The sequence below is a fragment of the Sylvia atricapilla genome, chromosome 5 (assembly GCF_009819655.1).
Source record: "Sylvia atricapilla isolate bSylAtr1 chromosome 5, bSylAtr1.pri, whole genome shotgun sequence".
In the NCBI taxonomy this organism is placed as follows: domain Eukaryota; kingdom Metazoa; phylum Chordata; class Aves; order Passeriformes; family Sylviidae; genus Sylvia; species Sylvia atricapilla.
In genome coordinates this window covers 15,698,218-15,719,425 of record NC_089144.1, presented here as the reverse complement: position 1 = coordinate 15,719,425, position 21,208 = coordinate 15,698,218, and the positions used below count along the sequence as shown (strand labels likewise).

At 42.7% G+C, this 21,208-nt stretch overlaps 1 protein-coding gene across 2 annotated transcripts in view; it reads left to right on the top strand.

The window, feature by feature from the left end:
* Positions 1-566: 566 nt before the first annotated feature.
* The window catches only part of SEMA3D (semaphorin 3D), a 131,092-nt gene continuing 110,450 nt past the window's right edge, over positions 567-21,208 (top strand). Inside the window, exon 1 of one of the 2 annotated variants that reach the window (XM_066318764.1) lies at positions 567-722. The gene's annotated coding sequence lies outside the window, so the exon portion shown is untranslated. The remainder of the gene's footprint in view (positions 723-21,208) is intronic. The other variant, XM_066318766.1, reaches the window with a different exon arrangement.

Here is a 21,208-nt window from a genome sequence, read left to right as displayed (position 1 = left end):
ACCCATCTGACTTCTGTGTGAATGGTGGGTGAGGATGAAGTTCTGCTGAGGTGAGTTACATGGTGGAAACTCCAATACATTTTTCTGGACTTCTTTGGTTCTGCTGTTATTTCATGGGAGCAACAGTCAAGGATCTGTTCCACAACTGAGCTGCCAGCTGAAGGCTTTCAATCTGAGCCCTTCACTGAGGGAAGCAGAGCTCCTGAAAGAACCCCAGTGTGTCTGGTCTGGAAGTGTCTGATACTGCCTGTGCCATGTGTGCAGTGGCTCTCAGCCTGTGGGCAGGAAGGCTCTTCCTCGGGCAGCCGCAGAAGGAAATATCTTGGAGAGAATGGTTTGGTGTGGGAGTGGGCTGGTCCAGGAGAGAAATTCTCTCTTAGGAAGTGGTCTGCAGCATGCGAAAGCCCGAGAACCACCAGTGTAGCACATTCGGGAGGCAAAACAAATAAATGCCAAGGCAGATGCGTTCCCGGCAGCCACAGCTCCGCACACGGGCAAACTCTTAAACGCGCACCAGCCCTGAGCTCCGGGCCACTTATCACTGAGTGTGGCGAGCTGGCTTTTCTCACCCAGTCAGTCTACAAGCCAGCGTCCTGCAGAGGGAATTTATCATGGGAACACCGTGAGCGGACCCGAGGCTGCTTTAGCCGTGTACCCGAGGAGCAGCAGCCGCGCACGGCGGTCCCAGGGATAGGTGGGGATGCTCCCGTGCGAGCGGGCAGGTGTGTGATCCGGCGGTGCCGGAGAGGGCTGTGCGCAGGGAATGCCCACGGGCTCAGGGTCCCCGGGCGGGCACATCGCTGCCACAGCGAGTGTTGTGTGCTCGGCCCGGCACTCCCCGGAGCCCCGTCCGGCGGCCGGCCGCGGGCGCGGCGGCGGAGCAGGGGGTGTGTGCCTGCGCCGGCTGACAGACACCCGGACACACAGGCGCACTCTCAGGCGGCAGCCCATTTGCTGGAGGGGTGTGCATGTGCGTGCGAGGGAGTGGAAAGGGGTGGCGGGATGGAGGGAGGGCGGCCGAGGGAAAGTCTGACACTCGGCGCAGAAGGAGCGAGACCCTCCGCCGCCGCCGCCGGGGAGGAGCCGCCGCGCTCGCAACGCCTCCGCCAGCCCGCGCCGCGCCCGGCCCCGCCAGGTACCGGCCACCCCGCGGCCCTGGGCACCTTCCGCCGCCGCGGAGGAGGGGTGGAGGGCGGTGTGGGGAGATGCCGGGGGTCCCCTCTGCCTGTCCCGGACCCTCCGCTCTCCTCCGCCCCGGGCGCCGCCGGGGCTGCCCCGGCAGGAGCGGAGCGGTGCCGGCACCTGGCGGCCCCCGGCCACCTGCCTCGCTGTCAGCGGGGAGATGGGGCTGGCTTAGGGAAGGGCTGGGCTCTGCCAGGGCCGGGCTTGGGGCCGAAGGGGGAGAAGGAGTTAGTTTTGGGGAGCGGGGCGTAGAGGCTGTGAGATGGGAGAGGAGTTGGTGCGCTCAGCCCGGCACCCCTGCGGCTGCTCCTGTTCGCAGAGGTGGCCCCGGGCTCTGGGAAGGCAGCAGGGCATGATCATCCCATGCTGCTCAGCAGAACTGTTGCTTGCTGGAGCGGTGGCAGAATTCCTTCCCTTCTACACAGTCCTCCACATCGCCGGGAGCGCGGCGGCTGAGCGCGGCCGTCCCTGGGAGCGCAGAGCACCTGGCTGGCCGCGGTGCGGGCTGGAGGAGCATTCTGCTCGCAGGGATCACCTCCCGCTTCGCTCTGGGAAGGAACTCCCAGGGTGGGAAAGCTCCTTGTTTTGCAGCGAATATTGCAAAATGAAAGTTGTTGCTTGTAGAGGGGAAACATTCCTGAGCACGTTAGGTAATCGGTGACTGTGCTGAGGGAGCACAAAGCAGCCACCTATGTTTCCTCAGAAAGAGCTTCACTTTGACTTGAATTGGGGCAACTTGTCCAAGAATAATAGAGATAAATGGGACCAGAAGCTGAGAAAGCAGCAGTTCACACTGTGTGTGTGTCTCTGACAGAGGCCAGGAAGATGCAGACAAGAACTTGAAGAATTGTAGCATGTCACTTTCTCTCTTTTACTTGCAAATCTGAGGGACAAGAAGAGACTTGATTTCGCTGTTTACCATTTGGAGGTGTTTAATGCTAATGGCACAAACACATACTGTTTTTCAAGTCCTCATTAGTATAATTGATGTGATTTTTCATCTTTGCGTTTTAATTAGTTTATTTAGGTTATTATGGGCTTGATGCAGAAAAGCACGTCATATCCTGCAAAGTGCAAGGGCCAGAGTCTTCTGTGAAAGTTAGGCACCTAAATAGTTTTTTGAAGAGGAATTGGGGTATTTTAATCCATAATTGTAAACCTACTGTCAAACAGAGATATCCTAATACTGCAGGTGCCACACCTCTTTTTCTTAAAATTTCCAAGACAAGTCCTGCTCTGAGATGTCTCATAAATTGAAGCATTTTCGCCTTGATCAGGCTGAGCAGCTTGGCTTCACTTTTAGTTGAACTTTATTTTGGCTTAGACATCCAGGCTAGCCTGAGATCCAGGAACTAAATTTGCTTTCCCTCTTCTTATGCCTGGATCGATCCAGCAGGGATTCTCAGGGTGTGGGCAGCAGAGCAGGCTCCCATTAGGTGAAGTGCTGAAGCACTGAGAGTTGTGCTTAGACCAGGCAGAAGTCTTGTGACTCCAAATCTCCAGTCAGTGTGTGGGCTCTGCCCATTGAGTGCTTTAACCAGAAATGGAAATAGCAGCTTCACCAGTCTCTGCTGTGTCTGAAAATACAAGAATGACTTCTATTACAAAAGCTGGTAGATGCTTCTGGGACAGTAATCCCAAGAAGGGAGAAGTGCCTTTCAGTAGTACTGAGTAAGGTGACTAATAGGAGGAAGATGTAATTTCGAGTTGTATTCCTGCCCTCAGCTTTGTCTTGGTGAGTAGCTATGGTCAGATCCCCAGAAGACTGATACCTCTTTTTGACCCCAAGTACTGGCTCTACTTGCTTCTTTCCCAACTGCAGGTTGTGCCATCAACCAACCTTCCAAACATTGTAATTGCTCTGATTTTACTCTGCTTCCCAATTTTTATTTTTGTTTTGTTTTCTGAGGGGTGATGTTTTCACTGTAGATACCGCTGTGTTCATTATGCAAATTGTGCTGCAGCCTGGACATTCTGCTGGGATTTGGCAATTGAATTAAGTGAAACAAGGCCCTAGGGGGGGCAAAGTTTTAATTAAGCTAGAGTGTTAAATGGAAATAGATGTTGTTCATTGGGAAAGAGCCCTTTAAAGTGTTTGAGGATACTGCACCTTTATTACTCAGAGATTAAGTAATAGTAATTAAGCATCTAACCATGTAAACAGCAAGGTATTGAAAAGCAAAGGCAAAGAATGAAATGCTCCCGACAGCACCTGTCCTTATTTTGATCCTAGCGGAAGGGTTATATATGCTCAGCCTCTCTTACGTGTCACAAAACAAGCAGAGGAGTGAATGTCCCACAGGGTCAGGATCTTTGCAGTTTAACGGGCAGAAAGCCATAATCATTTGAGTCGCCCTGTGAGCTTGCTGTTAGCTCAGGGTGGCCAAAATAATGATGTCTTTCTGGATTCTTTTTAATCCCTGTTTTGCTTTTCCTCTCATTCTTTTTGCTGTTAAAAGCCCAGCAGCTGTAATTTCAGATGTCGCTTCATTGTATGCCACTGCAGTGAGGACATGCCTGTAGTCACCTGTGGATCCAGAGAGGCTGATTCATCAGCTGGGAATCAGGAACGCCAGGATTTCTTTGGCTAAAACCCCTGGTGCTGGAATTGGCCACTGAGCCACCTCTGTGCTCTTTGAGGTTTCCTCCATGAGGGAATCCTTTGGGGCTGGTTAGGGAGGCTTTCCCACCGCGCTCTCTTGGCAGGGCAGCCTGCGGCATTGCTGGACCTGTGTTTGGCCCTTTGTCTTTTTAACCCCTGGAAAGAGCCAAAGGTGTGTGCTAAACGCCATTAAATCAGACAGACGCAGGGAACGTGCCATGTGTTTGTTTTCTTTGCTTTCTGGATTTTCTCCAGCTGCAAACAGGCAACAGAGCAGCTCACAGTAAAGCTGTGTGCATGAGATGAGAAGTGGCTGTATTCATGTGTGAAAGAAATTTTGCTCCATGGGTGTGCTATTTTTGACTTTTTTATAGTGCTGCACCTCTGTCGCACTTCTCAGCACAGTTTCCCCCCGCCCCAACATTTCTGTCTGGGTTTTATATATTTTATAAACTTAGCAATGGCAGTGAGTCATTATTTGAATAGTCCCTGTACAAATCTTTAGTCCTTTTATCTTCTCCTTTCTAGCCTTGTGTATTCAGGAAGGCCCCTCTCTGGTATTGTTGGTTTTTTTACACATGCTGCAAGAACATGCACGTGTTATCTGACAGTGGGTGATAGAAAAAAAGAAAAAATCAAAAAGAAAAAAAGCCAAAAAACACAGCCCTTCTATTCTGCTCTCCCCAGCTTAGATGGATCCAACGTCACATGGAGGGGATCCAGGATGAGTCAGGAAGCGGTGCTGTGGTCCAAAATTCCACTTTGCGTTACAGCTGGGAGGCAGCATTTAGCATCATGTGGATTTATTTTCTTTTAACGGGAACTGCAAAATAATTTATGGAAGTCACATAACCTAATGGGCAGAATAGATAACAGTAAGCCCAGAAGAACCTGGATTTCCATCTGGGTGGAATTGTTCACTCAATTGACTATCAGCGTGATGGGTGTTGGTGGTTTAAGCCTGGGACTTTATACTGGCTTTAACTAAGTCATTGCACTTCCCCACAATGTAACTGGAAAATGTGATTAATGTTCAGAGCTCTGCTGGTACCTGAGCGTTTCCCTTATAGTTTCCCTCATGAGACTCAGCATAGGACGTGAAAGATATTTATTTTCAAACTTAATTTTCAGGACAAATTCTAAATGGCTCAGAACATGCATGGCTAAAGACAAATTCATGCTTTAGAGCTTATATGTGCACGAGGACATGTAACTCGTGAGGGCTTTCTGCACTGCATGAATTTCACACTGTGGGTATTACTCAGCTTTCAGTAACACTTATCCTTTTCTGTAGTTCCTTGCATATTTTTCTTCCTGTGCTGCTATAAACAGAAGAGTGTGTTAGCTTTTTCTTATAATGTGGTCAGTTTAAAAGCAAAATAAATAACCATAATTAAACTGTTTCCAATTTAGTTGGTCAGAGAAGCAGGAGACTTGCAGGAAGCAGATGTCATGCAGCAGAAGGGAGGCTAAAACCTCTGTAACATCTAAACATACTCCAGTGACGTACTGGGTTGTTGTTGCTTTCTTGTTTTGTTTTGTTTTTTTTTTTTTTTTCTCCAAGGGGGTGGGCAGAAGTTAGCAATTTTCCTGGAACATCCTCTTCCAAAATTCCTGAAGACACTGCAGCAGCAAGTGTGATCTCATCTTATGTCAGTATAACTCATGCCTAAATGCACTGAAAACAGAAAGCCTAGGATTAACTAAAATTATACAAAACTGAGGCTGTCATAAAATAAAAGACTTGGGCCTGTTCTCAGTCTGTCTGTACTTAGTGACTTCAAGAGACTTAAGCACATGTTTAAAGATAGGCTGCTGTGTAAATGCTCTCTTGAAAGAGTTATTTTCCTACTCTAAGGCTAGAGTGAGAATGAGCCTTTTAAAAGTTAAATGCAGTCTTGAGGGCTGGTGTGGTCAAATAGTCCAGCTTAATCTTGGCTAGAATTTTAAGATTTTGAACAGCTAGATCTAATGGTATGTGCCTACCTAGCTTGTTGTATTCCCCTGGAATTTATCAATGACACACTCCATATAATTGTGGTTACTTTTTGTCTGTCTAAAATCCTTTTTTGGTTTTGCAAGGGGGAGACCGCGAAGAGGGAGTATGTAAAAAATTCTTTCTTAACCAAAAGCAAAAAGTTGATTTTTTCCCCTTCCACAATGAAGAAATAAAACAATGTCTGTTGCACTCATGGCTAATGTCAGAATCTCTGCTAAAAAATGGTAAGAAGAAATATGATGAATTTTTCATATGGAACTTATTCCCTGTAATTTTATAATGCATATGTGTAAGGTTTTATGAAGGCTTATACTAAAAGGATTTAGAATAGTTTAATAAAGGAAAAGTGCTCATAATATCCTTGGGTATCCAGACAGTTCCACTCTGAGAGAGGGAAATGAAATAAAGGGCAATGACAAGTAGTAATAGGCTGTTGTAAGTGCAGTGTCTTCTCTCCAAGATTTACAGTAAGAACCAGCTCTAACTGTAAAATTCTCTGCACTGTCATAACTGTAGCTTTGCAGAATGTAGAATTCTCACATCCATTCTCGTATCTTGTGAAAAAAGGGTCCCACCTGCATATAAATTACCTTTAAATAAATCCTTTACTCAATTTCATGTGGTATTTCCTTTTATTAAGCAGGTACTTGAAAACCTTTATTAAGAACATAAATAAATCTTCAAAGCTGCTACTATCCTATCCTACTAATAAAGCAATTGTATATTATATCTCTCTGAAGTTCCATTTTTGTTCAGTAGAAATCAGAGAAGACACAGGAACAAGTTTGTCACTTTGTTTATGTGTAGTCATTAGTTAGAAGGAGTGGGCTTTTTTTCATTCAGAGAAGCTTTTATTAATTTATTAGCTCAGTAGCATGGGAGGGGCCCATCAGACATCACAGAAGCATAAAATGGTTGGGTTGGAAGGGGCCTTGATCATCAAATCCCAAGCCCCTGCCATGGGGACTCATTTGGGATCCTGAGCAATGAGATCTCACAGCAGACAGATATGAGATGGGTCAGTCCTTTACATCTGCCAATCTTAAAATAAAAACTAAATTGTCAAAGAAATCTGTAGAACGTATTTCTGTGGCTCAGGTGCTGAGGTGAGCTGGAAGGGGAGTCTCCCAAGTGTGGGTCAGAGCAGTGGTGTTGCTGGTGTTCAGGAGTGTGGCTTTCTCAGCCACCTCAGTTCCACATTTGTCAGGCCCAGAAGAGCCTGGCTTTGCATGGTTGCTGCACCATCTTCCAGGGATAAGACTTCTTTTACTGAATCTGCCCAATTAAAATGTTGGTATTAGTGCTGATATTTCTTACTTGGTACCGAGCTACTCCACTGAATTAATCATCAGGAGACCAATCCTGCCTGTTCCCAAAGGAGCATGCTGACCCTGGAGCTGCTGGATAGAAGGTGTTGGGAGATGTGGATCTTCTCCCAGTCTGTGGGAGAGCTGGGCACACCTGTAGCCCACGCCAGCCCTGCAGGTGAGGTGGGCAGGGCACCACAGGCACTGAGCAGTCACAGCTCTGTGTGTGCACCCTGTGGCCCAGGTGCTGTAGGCAAGGGTGGATACACGTAAAACCTGGAAACAGCAAAAGGCAGTTTTATCCTGGTCTTTAGGGCTGAACTTGGCTGACTGGAGAGTCAGTTGATATAATAAATCTCTGTTATTAATCTGATTTTTTTCCTAAAACTATTTTAATAGGCAAGGATGCTTTGGATAACTACAGTCTGAATCATTGTGGTCAGTTGATCTGATGGCTCATACAATCTGTAATCTTGTCAGAAGTGAGGTTTTCTCAGACCTCATGAAATCCAAGGTGTTTATTTCAAGACTCTATTTATTATTTTGCAAATTGAACTCAAAGCTTTAAGGAAAAGCTGACTTGATGTACTTTTTAGAATGTGACCCTCACATAACTGAGGAAAAAGTAAGAGAATTGGTGCATCTAAGGAAGTTACTAGCACTGTTCAGGCCCGAAGGTCTTTTAGGTGCTCCTTCTTAGAGAAAAAAGGTGCATTTAGCTGTGCTCCTCTGTGCTGTCTATCTTCTTAAGATGAATGCCCTGGGTAATACTGTTTGCAGTGTCCAGGTTTGTTTTGGAATTGCAATTTGTGTTTAGAGTCCTCTAGTGACATCTACAAAAAGCAGATATATTTAATCTCATAAAGCTTTCTCAGCTTGAAAAAAGGTAAACACGGATTTATGGCAAAAAAATACCTTCCCCAGTATAACATCCCAACAACCTGTGCAACTTTCAGTGAAGTTAAGAGATTTTTTCACATGGAAAGATTTTCTGTCCTTAGATAAAACAACTGCTTAGGCTAAAGATTGATTAAACTCACACAGTAAAATTTATGTGAAGGGGGAAATGGGCTGATTTTCTTAAGGTATCTGTCTACAAATTCACATGTCTGTGATTTGGTTTTCAGGTTGTTGGGGGTTTTTTTATTTCCCTAAAGAGTTTTACACTTCCAAGTACAGATAAATTGCTGTGCTGTCCTCAGGAGATTGAAGCTCCTGTGTCCTTTGCTTCCTGTGGACTTTGCTACAGCTCATTACTTTCCTAAATGGCAACACGAGCACCATTATGAAAGTCGTAACACAGACAGTTATCTCCTCAATGGTACTTAAAATCAAATCCTTCCTGCTTGGTGAAGATGAGTTACTGTGCTTTGGCTCCTTAAGTGAGGAAATGATGGAAGGATCGGTTTTCTTCTCTATTTGTTGCTGTTGTACATTGATGTGTAAGGATGAAGAATGAATACTGAGGCACAATATACACTACTGAAAGCTGCAGAGCAAATTTCTCTAGCTTATCACAGCCGAACAGAAAAGCAGAAGGTGTGTACAGCAAACAGTGCAGGGAGTTTGTCTCAATCCCAAACATCTGCTTTCAAAGCAAGAGAAAAAAAGCAAAAGCAGAATGCAATTGTTGTCTTCCATTTAAAAGCCAAGGTGAGAGTCTGTGTGGTTTATCTTTTTTTTTTTTTTTTTTTTTTTTTCCACTGTGCTGGGTCTGTGCTAGTGCCAGCATGTCCTGTGGCACAAGGGCTTGGTCTTTACTAACAGGAATTGACCATCCTTACCTTTTAGCAGTAGCAGTTCTCCAGGTGGTTTCAAGTCACAGGACACTCTGCTCCTGCTTCCAAACTCCCCTCTGAAATTTCATCTCCTTCCTACAGTTAAACTCTCTCTTGTGCTTTTGTAAAAGCTTCAGGCATAGTTTTCCTGTATCCTGTCAATTCCCAGAAATGGTCCTGACATGATGAAAATCTCTCACTCCCCAGGGGTACTCTGCTGTAGTAATCTGACATGTGGGGTGTTAAACTGTTAAAGGGAGAGAATTCAGACAGGTTTTGGGTCTTGTGCCAGGTTTTCACGACAATGGTAGAAATTCCTCTGTGATAACATTGATATCATAGGCACAGCTGTTCTGCAGTTGGTCAGTGATGAAATGTGGATAGTCATTTTCTTAGTGAAGACAGGCTTAATTTCTATTTTTATCCTAGGTTACCACCATTATTTATAGGTAATAAAATCTGTTCTAGTAAATGGTGTTGTTTTTTTTTAAATAAGTACTTTCCATCCTTTCTGTGCTTTCCTTCCTTCCTTTCCCTACAAACAAGGTAAATGCCACAGAAGTGATGTGAGAAAAGCAGTTTGGAATGTGTGGGTTTGTTATGTTTTATTTTCCATCCAGGAATTCAATATGACACAGTGGAAAGTGGGATTTGACATCTCCAAGATAAAGTATTAGACAATCTATAAAGTGCTGCACTCATCTTTATAAGAGAAATAGTGTGTAAGGCCAGAATAACTGGGACACAGTGGCTTTGATAACAAGCAGCATGTTATCTTCAGTGCAAGCATCAGCAGAGATTGCAGTGGTCTGTTGTGGTGGCCCTGGGGAAATCTCACAAGGCCTTGCAGTAGGCAGTGTACAATTTGTTTTCATTCTTTTCTCAGCAAAATACTGGTTCGATGCTTGGAAAGCATGACCCTGTTTCAGTTGTGCTGACTCTCTTCATTCTGGTTTGAGCCACATGGGAGAAGAGATGTGAGCACAAGCAGTTAGAAAAATTGAAAAGCTACTGATGGAGGATGGAGAAATTAGTGATTGACAGTGAGCAAAGAGTTTGTTCTGAAGAGGACACCAAGACTCTGTGGGCCTTGTGCTGAGGATTCAGGATCCTCAGTCAGTATTCTCTCCTAGAAGATCAGTAGCTTTTTCCATCTTGTTTTACTAGATTTCACAGGTGGGATCTGGTCTGAGCTGCCCTTATATTATATTATATTATGGAAATCTTCCCAGGCTTAGCCTGTGTGTGCCACTGCTCAGAAGCAAAACTCAGCTATGCTGTGAGGGCTGCAGCAATTGCTCAGAGCTCTTTTTGGACATCACAAGTTGAAGATGTGACCTCAGTCCCATGGATGCCTTTCCTGTGTAGCAGTCATTTTCCACCTCCTGCTTTTCTGTTAGGCTGGGAGAAAGTCCCAAAATAGGCATTTGAGTTTTTGGCAGTGTTTGCTGCCTAAGCACTTACTCTTCATTCCTCTACAGAGATACAGTTCTGTGTGGGATTCTCTGGTGTGTGAAAAACTCTGAAGTAATTTGTTCCTCTGGTGATTTGCAGGACAGGTTGAAAACCCTGACACAGAACAAACATGTTGCATTGTTCTGAAGCTGGGTATTGGGCAGAACTCTCTTATATTGCTGTAGATTTACCTTTTTCTGTTTCAGAAGATGGACAAGGCAGTTCCATGCAAAAGATGTTGCAAAATCTTGTTTTCTTGATATCCCCAGAACTCAATCTTACTTGTACAATAAGACCTAGTCCAGAAACAAGCTACTGAATTCAATATAAGGGTAACTGTGTAAGGTTTTTGGGGTTTAGTTAATAAAAGAGATGATCAAATATGGCTCTAATAATCAGAAGTTGGGTAAACCTTTCATAATTATTTCAATATCTTGAAAGATGCATGGTACTTTACCTGTGTGTTTCCCACAAGCTGTCCATACTCTATGCTCATGGGTTCTGAAAACAGAAAATGGTTAGACTCTGATAATTCAAGGTTGATACAGGATTGTTTTGATTAGTTAGGGATCAAGACAGCTCTCCTAGAAGGAGAGAACTGCACTTGTTTAGTACCAGAAACAGTGTTTTTATCTTGTGGTTTGCTTGAATAATATGAGGCTGACACCTCTGTCTACAGAAACTGGCTTTTCTGATTCACTGTAATGAGATCATTGCCAAAAAGAAAATCTTTCCAGATGAAAGGAATAGAGTCTGTTTTATAAATTGACCCATATTGCAGCCCAGGTGCAAGTTCCAGGCAAGTCAGAGGACATGCTCAGCATTCAGCAGTTCTCCCCAAGATTATTCTAAGCAGCCTGTGTCACCCAGTGCTGAAGCCTGCTCTGGACTGATAAAGTTTGGGAGTCAGCTACTGTTCAACTGGAACAACTGTGCAGAGTGGTATCTTCCTCACCCTGACTCTGCAGGGCCTGTCACAGGGTGTCTGCCCTAAGGGTGTTGCTCAAATTAAGTAAGTTGCTTCCAAATTAAGTAAGTTGTTTCCTTCTAATATGCTTCTCTGTGTGATGTGATTGCAGAGCAGCCAGCGTGCTGCTAATTCAACATCATATTGTGTCTGGACTCTCGTGTTGACATGCCCCAAGTATTTAAATTTTAAGGTCTTGGTCAATTATCTTCTCTAAGTGCAAGAGACATGGTGTCAATGCACTGTGCTGTGATGCAGAGTGCTCAGAAGCTGCATACCAGAGTACAGCTTTGAAGTGAATGTGCATTTTCACTGATTTTAGTGCAAGATCCAACTCTGTGCTGGTGTTCCTGTGTTTAATTGTATCACAGTAACACCTAAAAATCCTGGAATTTTTGGCCTCACTGTGCTCTTACTGGTAAGTTAAGATCTAGGATAGCTTAGGGAAGACCAATAAAAGTGAGAAGGGAGGCTTGGAGTCAGGTTTGATTTATGAGGAAGAATGAAAGGCTTTGAGTGTGCACAGCTTGTTAGTTTGACAAAGAAAAAGACATGACTGTAAATACTTCAAAAGTTTTATTCAAAAAACAGCAGAGGATTGCTTGATGTTAAGGACATTCCAAAGGTTAGGACAGCAGCTCAGGAGACCTGGGGTTAATTCCTTGACATATGTCCTTAAGCAAGTCAGTTCTGCTTAGATCCTAGCAAATTCCTAAGGGCACCTAACTGCCACTGCTTGTCTACATCACTGAGTATTTGTCAGCTGATTGAAAAACACCTAATTTAGACAATTAATTTGCAAAGTATCTTTGCAGGTCTAGAACTTGACTTCTACCTGCCTCAGCAGTATGTGTCTGTAAATGAGTGAAAATGACCATTATCACAGAAGGAGTGTGAGCATTACAGGTTTGGAAAGTATGGATGTTCAGATATTGTAACAATGCAAGTACAGTGAGCAGAAAAGCTAATTAAGATGGATTTATTTCACTTGTCTGAAGTGTGAGATGGTCCCCTAATCTCCTCTCTTTCTGGCAGGATGAGGTTCTCCCAGGGGCAATGCAGTATCTGAGCCAGGGGATGAATTAACTCAGCAGTGCCTGTCTCCAAGCTCCTCGGAGGGAGCCAAGACAATGCCTAAATTTTAGATGGTTGAATTAGGCAAAATGAATGCTATCTTAAGAATACAAGGATCAAATAAAATCAACTCAGCTTGATTTTAAGGGAAAAAGTACCTTTTTTGAATGGGTTTGCTGAAATGTCCTTTTAAAACAGCTATGGAAACCACCTCAAAGAACTTGTGTTCTCCTATTTTTATTTTCTTGTAAAACATCCAGGAAGTCTTTTATAATATCTAACTACATGGTAGAATACCGATTTTTCCAGTTTCCTTGAAGCAATCCTTACACAGACTAGCAATGTCCCAAGAAGTGCTACTGTGCTATTTATTACTAAAAATGTTGTGCCATGTACAGCCTACATGCCCCATGTTACCTAACACTGCACATGAAAATCCAGACCTTAGTTAACTAAATGAGAGCTAAGCTCTTTTGACAACCTACTTCTGATGGCTCTTGCTTTCATACAAAGCCTAAGTAGTTGGAAATATTGTGTTAGCTCTAGGTGGATGCTGTCTCCTTGGAAAGGACTGATTCTCAGAGGAATGCAATTATGGACATTGTGAATTTAAAGAAAAAAATGTGGGAAAATTAAAGTTACTAAGAGAAGAGTTACAAAAATTTTGAGAGCTTCTGTGGGTGCCATGGTAAAGCAGCTGTAGGGATGCTGAGGATCTGAGGAAAAGTTTGGCAGTACAGATGCATGAGGAAGACCAGGATGGCCTGTCTGAGGTCTCTGCTGAGCCATGCAGTGGCACAAGTTCTCCCTGCAAAGAAGAAGAGCTTAATTAGTTTATCCTGTGCTGGTGTGACTCCTCTCAGAGTCCTTCCATCCTTGTACTATCACATTCATTACCCTGCAGTGACTTTGTGAGTCGTTTACTCTTTTTGATTTGCACTCTGAAAGGAGATGACTGCTTTCAGGCTTTGTCCCTCTTGTTTTGATAGCTCCCTCCTCCAGCCTCTCCAGAGCTCACCTTCACACAGCGGAATCTGACTTCCCTTGCAACTGCTTGTTGCTTCCCTACTTGCCTGGCTCTGCAGGAATGGAATGTCCCTTTGCTGTTCAGCCCTTGTCCTCTGGCTCATCTAGTGATGAAGAGACAGGGATGTGTGAGCAGTCACTTCAGGACAGGGAGCAGGTGTCAGAGACCCTGTGGATTTCAACTGTTATACTGGACTAGATGTGTGCTTGGGATGTCTACAGTTTGCTCAATTCGGAAGGTTTGTAGGAATTTATGTTTGTTGTTTTTACTTGAACCTTTGCAGACCCAACACTATTGCTTTGGAAATCAGAGCTGAACAGTCCTAAGAACTTACAGGAACATTTAGGGTTTGCACAGAGGACCTGAACAGTGGGGATTTATCTGTGTGTAAAGCTGTCCTGACTCTGCTCAGGAGGTGAAATAACTGATTTAGGAAATGTATTTGAGTCACAAGGCTATGAGCTTCAAAGCCCATCTTCAACCAGAGTGAGACTTAATGAGTTAGGTGGGAGGTGCACACATTGCTGGTTCCCTGGATAGCCTGGGCTTAAATTAAGACTTGTGTTCCCTGACACCATAAGGACTCTTGGCTGTTCCTGCTGCAGGCAATGTGAAAGGGAATAAAGACAGAGATTATGTGAATTGCACTGAGATCAGCTGCCTTCTGAGCGTCCTTGACACCCCAAAGTATAATCCTCCCATGGGTCACTCCAAACCTGTTATTTCACATCACCCACTTTGTCCCCTAATTCAGTGGGCTGTGAAAGATGTTTTAAGTGCCCAGAGCTTCAGACAGGCAGAGGATGACTCTGTGTATGAGTGTTTGTCCATAGGTCACTGCAGGTTGCAAAAACCCACGATACCAAGGACAGAGATAAAACAGACAACAGTGATAGGAGCTGTGCATTGCCTGTATATTCCCCAGTAGCTGTTGTGCTTTGCCTGTCACTCTTACTAACAACTGTCTCACTTTTTCCTCTGACTGTTTTCTCCATCTGGTCTCATTCAGTATGTATTTAGACTACAGGCTGCAAGGAGGAGAGCCCTTGCATCCTACTTGGTGTATGTGCAGCGCTATGGGGTCCTGCCCTGGCTCCAGGCACTGTCCCAGTGTAAATAATACATAAAATAGATAAAAATAGCTGTGTAACATCAGTCAAGAAAACCATACAGAGACCTAACAGTGTTTTAGTATTGAATTGCTCTACTGTCTACCATAGGGTTCCTTCACTAACTTGCTGTAATTTTCTGAATTAAATGACGCATCATACAAAGCCTCGTATCCATGGGCAATGTGCAGGGAGCTGTAATTGCTAAAATCAGGAAGTGGGCCAAAGATGATCTACAAGTATGTGGAAGAACGCATCTTTTGTGATGTTCAGGATTTTATCATTTTGATTTTGGAGGCTTTCTGAGATTTAATAGCAAAAGAGCAGTCAAAAAATTTGAGAGTGAAGCAATCAGACCAAATTTCAGTTGCAGCAATAACTACAATAGCACGGGCATTTGCAGAAGTTTCTTTTCTTGAGACACAGCACCAACTTCTCATGTTGCACCAGGTAGGATTACATTAAGAAAAACAACTTAAAAGTGATGCAGACAGCTTTTGAGGAGCTCAATACACAACAAAAGGTAGGTATTATTATCACTGCACTGTTAAAGTTCATCTGCACGCAGAGCCTCACTAGACTGTTTGCTGTGTACAAAAAGCATGAGTTGAAACTGATGAAAGAAATTGGCAAATATGTTAGACACCAGAGGTATACCTCAGAAATGAGGTAGGAATATTTTCATCCAGCTTGGAGTCATAAAGGTGCAGTGGTTTGCTCTTGCACAGTTAGAGGTAGTTAACAGTTCCTTGCAATCAGAGGGGCTTGGAAGGTGGAAATGGACAAGCCCATGGCCATGAGGATATGTTTCTTGTGAGAGCAAAGCATTGGACCTGTAGTACCAATTCTCAGATGCTTTTCAAGACAAATTGAGAGCATTTTCAAACAGTTGATCCACCTAAATTTGAAATATTGTTTTGTATAAGTAGTTTTCTGTTTAAAGCATCCCTGGAGGTGCAAGTGCCAAGAACTGTGCGAGCGCGACTCCTAATTCCTTCTGTATCAGACAAACTGGGGCTCCCAGTTTCAGTTTCTTCACACTAAACAAAGTCCTGTTCTAGAGAAGTCTTTTAAATACATGTAGGGAAGCTGAGTCTTTGGTTTCCACAGATCCAAATAAACCCATGAAAAAGTTTCTACCATGCTTTCAGGAAGATTTAGACAAATAGCACGCTGCAAGAGAAGAGGTAAGCAGTTGTGCAGTCTCCAGTCATATCATTCACATTTACACATTGGGAGAAGAATTCCCAGCTCGTGAGTGGGCTCAAAATTAGAAGAGAAACCCCAGGGCTTCTGGAATAGTAAAAAGAAAAAAAGCTGCAGAAGCTCAACTCTCAAAAATTGCTAAAAAACCCCAACAGCTGGTTGGCAGAAGGGCTTTTCTTTGACATAAAATACTTCCTGAAAGTCTTTCTTCCAAGATCTATGCCGGTTATTTCTTTTTGTTTTAGTTTTTCTTTCACATGAATTAATTTTAAAAATAAATTAAGCATCTCATCTGAATATGACAAGAGATGCTGGCAATAATTTTCAGGTGTCTTAATGGATAAGTTATTAATCCCTTCTTCTGAGTTTGTGGTGGAAGAGAACGAGGGATTCATGACATACTTTTCTTTATCTGTAACCCTGCCATCTGAAAAGGTTATTTCCCGTTTCCACTCTTATTTCATCATGAGCCTTCTGTCCTCAGTCCTGCAGATCCATTTCCAGCCAGCAGACCAGCACTGAATGTCAGGTGTTTATAATAAATAAGCCAGTGCTGACTGCAGCTGAGACAGGCTCCATGAATGGGTCCTCTGGCAAAGGGAAGAGTGGTGACACGTGGCATGAGGACTGTGACAAGCCCTGGAGATCAGTAGTGTCCCCCTGTCACAGTCCTGTCTGCATGGCTTTTATCCACTGTCTTTTGATGTTGCTGTCTCATGGGAGGTGAACTAAGCAGCACCTCATAGGAGGTCACTTGTGTGTACTGTAGTGGATACCAGTTCTCTGCTGTTTATTTCCAGTTTTGTCAAAGCTTTTCTGAAAGTGGTTTCAGTGATCACAAAAAACCCTGGTATTTTAGCCTAACACTACCTTAAAAAAAAAAAAAAAAAAAAAAAAAAAAAAAAAAAAGAAAAGAAAAAGCTAAATTTCCCAAAGAGTTCACCTGTGATTTATCTGTCCACACACTGATAAAACCTAGAACCCCCTTCATTTTTTGATTTCTGCCTGGTGGCTGTGTTAGTGAGATTCTGACGTGTATTCACACTGTTGGAATATTTTGCAAGGTTTTGCCACGTCTTGTATTTTCCACAGGAATTACACAATGAAAGGCAGTATTTTTTAAGTGCCAAAACTTGATGGGATGTTTTTCTCGCTCTGTCACTGGCTGATGGTTTTAGTGGCACATTTCCCTTGTGTGTGCAGGGACTCTGAAGGCGATCACAGGGGAGACAGATGAGTCTCATCTGTATTTGCAAGTTAAACAAGGCCAGAAGACTGTGTTGGCCTGTGATGTTTGTTAGAGTGTTCACTGGACTGGTTTTTGCTCTTGTCAACGAGCACATTTCCAAACTGCCTGATTGTAAGCTGAAGGGACACCAGGGCTCCCAGGAGACAATACGGATGAGACCATTTGGCTTTGAAGGGAATGAATGCTTAGTTGTGTAGGCAGAAGCTGTGCCAGGCTGCTTTGTCTCAGAGTCTGCAAATAGTGTCTGGCACATTTTATTTATTGCTCCAAACTTAGACTTGGGGTCTGGAAGCTCAAGTCTAAGCAGCTCTGGGGGTGACTGTACCATATTCCTGTAATTACACAGAGTTTTCTTCCACCCATCTTCTGTTTATTTTGTCTTCCTAGATGTAAGCTCATCAGGGAAGGTATTGATACTTGCTCTTTATTTGTAGAGTATTTAATACCATGTGGTCCTGACCTGCATAGATTTCAGTTCAAATAAAGGCAGTTGAATCTGCTCTTGCCTGTTTGCTTTCAGCTTGGAAAGTTTTCCCTGGCTATAATGTACTGTTAAGGAAGGAACAAAGGATAGCCTCTTAAGAACTGTAAAACCTGCCTCACTTTAGTCCTGGCTATTTAATTTTGTAGGCTTATGTCAGACCCTTAAGGTTAAAAATGTTTCTTTTCTTGTCTTGGCTTGAACAGCAAATGGAATGTTTCAAAGGAAAAAAAAAAAAAAAAAAAAAAGGTCCGTATGAGGCAGGCCAGAGTGATGCAGCCTTGCCTGTTTTTTTGATCTGAAATACTGTATTAGCTGGAGCACAAAATGGTCTGGCCACCTCAGTTTCCATCCTATTTTTGGATGGAAAGTTGCTCACCAAACAAGAGCAGAAGCAATAATTTACTTCTGAAAGAGAGGATTTTTTGCTCATTTTCTTTGCAGCATAACATTCTCTTGGTAAGACTTTTCTTCAACTCTTCCTTCTCCACGAACATCCCCAAAGCAGCAGAGTAAAAATTTTGGCTTACAATGAACAAGTCTCTGAGATGATAATGAGAAGTGGTGAATAAACTTTCCCTGTCTTACATGGGGCAGACTTGAACTCTGCTGAAGGGGCCACATGCAGCAAGGTCAGGAGTGTGATGAGGTATAGGTTTGGAAGGGGAATCTGCTGGAAAGATAGAATAACCCACTGAGTGATAAGTGCTGACAGACTGGCACCCTGGTGTTTGAAGTGCTTTTCCTTGCGGGACAAGTATGTCTCTGATCCTGTTGTGTTATGGCCAGGCTCAGTCTGTTTTGACAGCCTATACTTTCTTCACATGGAGACTCAGAAAGATTCAGGCTGAATGTTTTTAACAGAACCTGAATTTTGGGCCATGGTTAAACCCAAATCTTATAAATTTGATATGGCTTTCCCAAAGGTATTTATAACAATAATCATAAGCATATGTCAGTACATTTACATTATTTTTATATGTTTACAATAATGTTTTTCTAATACTTCACCATTAAATAACTGTGTTTAGTGTACTAGTTCACAGAGAATAAAAGTATTAAGTTATGATTTCAAAGGAATGATAAAACAATAACACTGGGGAAGTTCAGTCATCTTAACAAATTGGGAGCATTATTCAATCTGTCCAGGCAGGCTCTTGCACGGTTCCTGTTCTTCTCTTTTTCTTTCCTGTGGGTTTAGCTTGAGAATGCTCCCAGTATGGCCACACACAGGGAGACAAACTGAAATATGTGAGTGAGACTCAGAGTGGGAAGCAGAAGATTAAGTGAAATGTCCTGGGACCTTCCAGGAGAAAGCTGCTCTGCTCTTACCCAAACCTCAGTGACAGAAGTAGTATCACAAGCTAGTTGAATGGTTTGACTAATATGAGCTTTTTAAAAAAAGTAGTGATGTGTTTTCAGTTCCTTGAATCAGTTTATTTCAGTTACATTTGCAAATGGATGTATATAAAAAGAACAGAATTACAAATTTTGTAAATAAAAAAGGTTGAGAGAAAGAAAAAGTGAGATTTTTATTTTTTTACCTTCAGTCTTTAATTTAGGACTGGGGCATGTTCCCCATCCTGTTTCCTGTATATCCAGGACAGCAATATTCTGCCACTTTTTCAGAAGACTTCTGGTACCTAATATGGCAATTCTGTTGTCTAGTCTGATTCTTTGACAACCACTGCTCACAGCAGTTTGATGCTTTGGAAGACAAGAGTAGGGAAGGGTGGAACCCTCAATAGTATACAGGACTAATCAAGCCTTCTTTAACTAATTGACAGAGAGTGTATCTATATAGATAATTGAATAAAAGTGTTATTATTTTCAATAGTAGTAATAAATCAGTAGACATGATCTATCAGGTTTCAGTGATTTGTAGCCATTCCCTCCATTGGAAACAATGAGATATAATTGACAAGTGCTTTCATTATCAGCATCCCAGAAGATCACTGTTTGCACTTCCATCCCTTCACACTCCCTTATGTATATACACTAGGCTGCCCTTCTGGATCATGCAGTCTTGCAGATCAGAAAGCATGTGTTCCTCAGGACTCTTGAGTCATTCCTGCAGAGGGTGGACACTGATTGAGAGAGACATCAAGGAAGAAGAAGCATTGGTGTTGTTATTGAATGGGCTGAGTTAAACATTGCCTTTATTTTTTCTCTGCTTCAGTTTTACTGTAAGAGGCAGGGTCACATTGTTTTCCATCACATTCATTCCAGCTGTAATTTTTGCAGCTTTTCAGTTCTTGGCCATATAATCTTCTCAATTCATTTGTGATGAAATCGCTGTTGTGCAAACTCATGGTTTTGTTCATTTCCTCTCAAGTGAGAGTACCACTACAGGAAGGAAATGTACACCTAACATCACTGACATACTTTTCTGACTTACTGGCAGGAGGATAGGAACCTATGACACAAATATTGGAGGGATTCTTCATCTCCTGCAGCAGAGTACCATACTCAGATATGTCTGGGGTGTTTGTGATTGTTCAGCAAAGGGCATTATGTAGTAATGGAGTAACTGCATGTAGATTTGGAACTGGAGAAACAAAAGAAATTGTTCTAGTAATGTTTTAGTTGACTTTGGAAGCATTTATTTGGTCTGGATATAGTGAAATATGTAAACAAATGTCAGCATAGACCTACCTTTTTCCTGCTGTATAACCTGAACCTTAAATAGAGTAATGAGAAGGCACTGCACAGCTCAGGGTGGCAGTTTCACTTTGCAGTGGCTGCTGTTCCTCTCTGTTGGTTGTGTGTAGCTTCAAGTCACCGGCTTTCACCTTCTGGTTTTCAGGTACCTGAATTGAATGGAGGTGAGTCTGAGCCTTTGTGATATTATCAAATATTTTACTCTAAAGTACTAGAGACAGACTCTACTTTGATTCAAATTCCTGAATGTTCTGTCAAAAGAGTTTACAGCTGGAACTAAGACAAGAAATTGAGTGTTTGTGTACTAGTGGCCACAAATGTCCCCAATATTAAAGGGTCATGGTGGTCATGATCCTTTTCTAACTAATTTGGTGCAACTTCAGTGAAATTAGTGGACATGCACCAACACACGCCTTATTGATTCCTCTCTGCATTGCTCTGATACAGCTCCATAGTGGAGACTTTGTTATGGATATTTTCTGTAAATCACTTCTACTCTCATTAAAAATGAATATTCACAAAGTTAATTGCTGGGAAATGAAGAAGGAAAATGAGAATGAGTAATTAGATAATTCCTGTTTGCAGCTAAGTTTTTCTAAAGTATTGAACATTGTTATGAGGCAAAATAATTGCATTTTCATTTTATCATGTTTAGAAATTGCATGACTCAAGAAGCTTGAAAACCTTCAAAGATACTGAACATGGGCAATATTACCATGGATAATAGTATTCATGCCAGTTTATATATGATCTAAGCAGACATCTCTCTTGGAGAAGATAAATTAGTCTTCATTTTTAATGTCATGTGTGGGTCTTCAGAATTTATTTATCTAAATTAGATTCAGTACAAAGCTTTCATGTTTACTTCTGCAAATCATTTGCTCAGGAGAATCAATTTACCTGATGGACACCTCTGGTGTGATGCCACAGCTCTGTGCCTTTGCAGAGATACAGTTAATATTTGTGAAAACAGAGTGAGGCAATCAGTGTCCAATTGTTTAAAATAAGCTCCACACTTCACCAATGTGGTGGGTAAGATCACAGTTTACAGATCAACATGGGATTTTGGAAGGAATTCATAGGGATTCCTATGGGGCTTGACCTTGGTGAC